The following is a 5,848-nucleotide window of genomic DNA, read 5'->3' as shown; positions in this document are numbered from 1 at the left end:
GGTCAGGAGAACACTTCAGGAGAAAGCATGCGAACAAAGTATCCTGTATTAGAATGGCCAGTCACAATGTATTGAAGTGCTTTGACTTGATGTGCCAACAGCCACCACTTGCCTATGTCTTCCCCCAGAGGAACAATAAGGTAGCGTGACTGCGCCATGGCCCTCTTTCAGAATAGGCCCTAGGATTAGATTGCTTTCGTTCTGTGCTCATGCATGAGGCGTGCAAAGGGCAGGAGTCGCATATTATTGTTGGAATCCCACAGGATACAGTGCGAGGCGAGAACACGGCCTCTTTTCCCATCACAAACATTGCGCCCGGCCCACTATCATGTACCTCTCTGCTGGCATTCAGCCAAACAGTGACATCCCCTTTTTGCAAAACAACAATAATAAACCAAAATCCAATCTCACAACACAGACAAGTCATATTGGAGTGACAAATGTTCAGGGGCCATCTCCAGCAAGCTTTCCAACTGTTCTATTCATTACCTTCCCCTCTCTCACTTATTCTCAGCCGCTGCTGCCTCCTCCTCTCCTCTCGGCATGCAATAGACACTCCAGGAAGTATATTTTGTGCAAACTCTCCTCCCGCTGCTACAGCTGATTTCACAAATGATGGTGAAATGGCCAGGAGAGCGGAGGGGTAAATGAAAAAAGATGGCTGTTGCCCGCTACGACCTCATTTCTCCACCCTCCTTTTTCATAGATAACAGGGGATGATTAGAAAACAGCAGATGGGAGGACCAACATTAACCTCCACCAGGGCCATGGTGAATTTAGTTTGAAGACTCCCCCGCATGAACTCACATCGGAGGTCACACACACACACACACACACACACACACACACACACACACACACACACACACACACACACACACACACACACACACACACACACACACACTTTCAGACAGAGAGACACACAAAATGGAGCAGGTGTATTCCCCTGTATGCTATCTATTTTGACAATAGGCTGTTTTCTGTGACAGCTTTGAAAGGTCCATTTCAGGACTGATATTTCAGGACTGATATTTCAGACGTATGTGTACTATAAGGTACTGTAAATTAGGTTTGGTGAGCTTTTGTCATTTTTGCATTATAAGTTTGTGGCAGGGCAATAAAAACTGTGATTGGTAGCACACACATAAGTCAGTCGATATAAGAAATGCTATACCATTTGTACAAGACTGGTGTCCACAATGTATTTTTTTTATGAATGCCTAACTAGTACCAATTTGTCCTTAATGTCATCTACGAGGCAAGTTGTGATCCAACCTTTAGTTCTCTACTTTACAATCACCCATCAAGCCTGCTTTAATTAATAAAAGTAAATAAATATGGCTGTACACATCACACAGTAAATTAGTAAACTATTCATAAAGTGCTATACCTTATCAGAAGTCATTAATGCTTCCTGTAAGATCAGTGAAAACAAATCTGCTGCCATGTGTGTGGTTCCATCAGGCTTGGAGCTAAATGCTAAAGTCAACATGTTAACATGCACACAGTGACACATTATGTGACACACTATTATAAATTCCATGGCAATCCAATCCGAGAATGGTTGATATTTGACTCAAATCCAAATATGATCCTGATCGTGTCGCTAATATAACGAATCGGGGATGTCTGTACCACATTTTTGAGCCCTTTCATCCACTGGAAATAAGATATTTTAGAGAACATTTTGATATGCTAGTGCTAGTGGTTCTAGAGGAACAGTCTAAAGATTACCAGAGTCATTAGGGTGCATCCTCTGGGCACCATAAAGGTATTTATAGACTTCTTTGTCAATCCATCAAATATATGTTAAGATATACTGGACGAAATATGTAGAGTAATCATCATTACAACCCATAAAGCCATCACAATGGCATTCCTAGAAATACCTGCTGACATTAACAGCAAAAAGCCTACGAATAATGATATAATTGTATTCCCTCTTCCTCCCCACAAGCGGCCTCCATTCTCCTCTATCTATACAAGCTAGCTTTGCATTGTCTCCCAATGAGATTACCTTCTATAAAGCCCTAGTTGACGAAGATCTCTATCTCAAATTACATTTTCTTCATCTCTCTGGGACTACTCCATTCAAAAGAGGAGGGTCGCCATTCAGTTGGACTCCAATCACTCGCAGTCACTCAGCAGCATCAGAGGATCCCCCCATCTGTAAGCTTTTTAGCAAGCCCCTCGGATTGTAAGTGCGTGGTTATTTGCTGTTTTGGTATACACTATGGACCAATGGGAATACTGCACCATCTTTTCTTAACCAGACTCATTCAACTCGAGGTCGGTCTATACTTCAAATACTCCAATGAATCAACTGAACCTTAAGGGTATTTTTTCATGTTGATCATTTTACTTTTTCTAAATAGCAAATATATGTTAGATTGAGTTATTTCGGAAAGGCCGGAGATCTCAGTCCACCCGAATCTATTTGCAGGCACCATAGTAAGTCATCCGTTGATTCCTCTTTAGCATAGACACATTACAGGAGTACAATGTTATCATGTAATATCACCAGGAACAGATGGTGGTGATACCTTATCAAGACAGAGAGTACTCCTTCTTTGATTTGTGCTAAATCACCATATGATATATAGTTTTTTTGATTCTGTATCTAAGTGTTAACCTTTGCCTCTCTTTTTTGGTTTGCTTCGGGGCATGATGCCATAATCATTTTCTGTATTTACATTCGAGCTGCCTAAACATTTGACGCTGCTAGTCCCGAATTCATGCTGTTGGATCGGCTTAAATTTCTCATTACACTTTCTATTGATGTATACATAATAAAAAAGCACTTCATCTGATACTGCACCTGTGTCTGATTTTGTTTTGTTGACTGCACAATACTGGAAATAAATTGATCTATCATATCAGAGTCTGGTGTGCCTTCGTAATGCCCTGTGATGAGACGAAAACAAGCGTGGAGCAGAAGCTGCAAATATTATAATAATTGGTGTTTGTGTTTCATGAATAATATCACCATGATGAGGCAAGAAGATGCATTACAAAGTAAATGAAACATCGGAGGCGTGATGTGCATACGGCGGGAAGTAGCTTTTAAGGACATGACTACAGCATAGCTTTAACGGTATGATATGCATTATGTGCTTGGTGGATTATGAAGAGTTATCACATAACGCAACTGAGATCAGCATCAACACAACAACGATTGTATCCACCGTGGCTCTGTGTACTGTCTTGGCAATTCAGTTCAGTTAAATATGGGAAATGAGGGTAGTGAACTATATTTGAGAAAAGGCTTCAACAACACAATTAAGTTCTGTTTCTGACCGTGCCATCAAAACTGTTTTCATAATTAATTCTCCTGATTACTGGACTTAAACTCCCACTATACATTTTACATCCATATTCTATTTAATTTTGAATAATCATTTCTTGCACAATAATATCCTGCATTATATTTGTTACTGGGAATTTGCATTTCCACTTGTATATTGTCCACATTGTGGTGAACACCTATTTATACACTGGGACATAATTCTTACATGGAACTACAGGTTGGGGCTATTGTTCCCACACGGACATGTTTGGTTCCCTTATATATAATTACGAGGTGTGCCTCACTGGCTCTTTCTCTTGTCGTCCCGGGCTGCGACCCGACAACATGTCCTTTGCAGCTCTTGAGTAAAGTACCTTTTTGCACCTTCATTGCACCGCCTCCTCTTTCTCTCGGCCCTACATTGGTGACCCTGACAACGTCCCGTGAAGTTTCCGGGACGGACCCGTACACGGCAGAAAGACTCAGTTTTTCTTCTTGAAATGCCGGGGATGATGGTTTATTTCTATTTCTGAAATATTTTGGACTGTTTATTCATTGTGTCTTGATTTATCTTATGTACATTGCCTTGTGTTTTTTATGCTGCTGCAACGTAAACATTTACCAATTGGGATCAATAAAGTATCTATCGATCTATCTGTATATCTATCTATATATATCTACCGTATATATTTGTCTATCCATCTATCCATCTATCTATCTATCTATCTATCTATCTATCTATAATACATATTGCACTGAGTTTGGACTTCCAAAATGCATGAGTGACTGGGGTCAGGCCATTGGTCAACGCAGCCCATTCAGCGGAAACCCAATAGTCCGTAAAAAATTCCCATTCGAGTGAAAGTAAATGTTTTCGTCAACCCAACAATTAACCGCCATTGCTCTGAAGGCGTATTGTTCAAGAAATACAAACTATACCCGCAACCACCAGGTGCATGATGCTAATTAGTATGCAGTATGATGTTATAGGACCTTCACAGTCCCAATATTTCATTTCCTACAGTTTGACTCGTTTGAACCTTTATTCAGACTTTTGGGGTTTCACGGACCATCACAACAATGGGCAGTCCTGAGCGAACTAGTTGTCTTGAATTACACATTTGGGAAATTTGAGGGATACATGTACCTGTGCAGTGAAAGAGTAAACCCAGTCCTTTCACTAGAAATCAAATCAATAAGTTATAAAAAAGGACAGGTGCAATTTCAAACATCAAAGTGTGCTGTTATCAGTGGCTCCGGTTGGATCCATTGTGAGATGTCTGCGGTTAATGCGTCTCAATCACTCCAAACTTCCTGAGTAATTGAATGGGAGGCCCTATTTTCCGGCACACCCTCTGCTCTCTGAAGCATTATGCATCAAATGTTGAAAGCATTATCTGTAAAATAATAAAAGGCCAGGAGGTGCTGATGCAGTGCTGTTTGCAGGCTGGTAAAACAATTAAGGTAGAGCCATAAATACAAACTCAGCTGATTTAAGTTTAATAAAACTTCATATACAGTTTTACTGTCAGATGCACTTTAGCTCAGGATTCTGCTTTATCACATAAAACTCAGCTTATACAACTAAGTTTAGAGGGCAACACATCTTAATGCAAGGTGCACCTCATTTTGTTTTTTAACACAGTCAGGGACAAGTTGTTGGGCATCGGCAGCTAAAGACACATCTTTTTAGATTAGCTTTTTACTAGCAACCCCCCACTTTAATGCTCTTTTAGTCTTTATTATTTACCTACCTTTATATGGTTTTATTTATTTTATAGGTTTTAATATTTTCATTTTCATTTCTGTTGTACCGTTAACTTTGTTTTATGGGGTTTTATATCATATTTTATATCATCGCATCGTCTCAGTTGTCTTGTGTCTTATCTGTCAGAGAGAAACCATTATTTATTTTATTTTTATTATCATTCATTTTACCTCCTGGAGTCTATTAACCTGATCAAATGTTATATTTTGCTGCATGCACCTTTTAAAGTTCTTAACAAATAATCTGACGGGAATTTCTTGTCGTTTGTTTTGAACCTGTGATGTGTAATTTTGTAAAGCACTTTGAGCTGCATGTGTTGTATGAAGAGTGATATATAAATAAAGCTTTATTATTATTATTATTAATATTATTATTATATTTTACAGTGATTCTCAAAAAATGTACCGATCTCATTGACATGCAACGGCTTCCTAAGGCTAATCTTACTCACCTATTGAATGCATGTTTGAGATCACAGACCCAGTGCACCAGATTAGTGGTCTCAATTGTTCCTGCATGGGGGTCATTTTAAATACATACTGGAAAGTGAAAAGTGCTTACTCTTCCAGCAAGTCAGTCTGTGTGGTCGGAGCAGTCAGCAGAGAAGAGAGCAGCAGCACTGCTCACATTATTTGCTGAATCAATACCTACCAGATTATGTGAAATATCCACCTTCAAAAAGGTGCTGTGTGACTGATATTTCAACCAGCTCAACATCGTTACAGTTTATTTTTTTTCTGCAAATTCAGCCAAAGCTTGAACATGTTTTTAAATTAAGAAAACACATCAGG

Source organism: Notothenia coriiceps, unplaced genomic scaffold (genome assembly GCF_000735185.1).
Source record: "Notothenia coriiceps isolate Sejong01 unplaced genomic scaffold, NC01 NC01_scaffold00000339, whole genome shotgun sequence".
In the NCBI taxonomy this organism is placed as follows: domain Eukaryota; kingdom Metazoa; phylum Chordata; class Actinopteri; order Perciformes; family Nototheniidae; genus Notothenia; species Notothenia coriiceps.
This window is presented reverse-complemented; position numbering follows the sequence as displayed.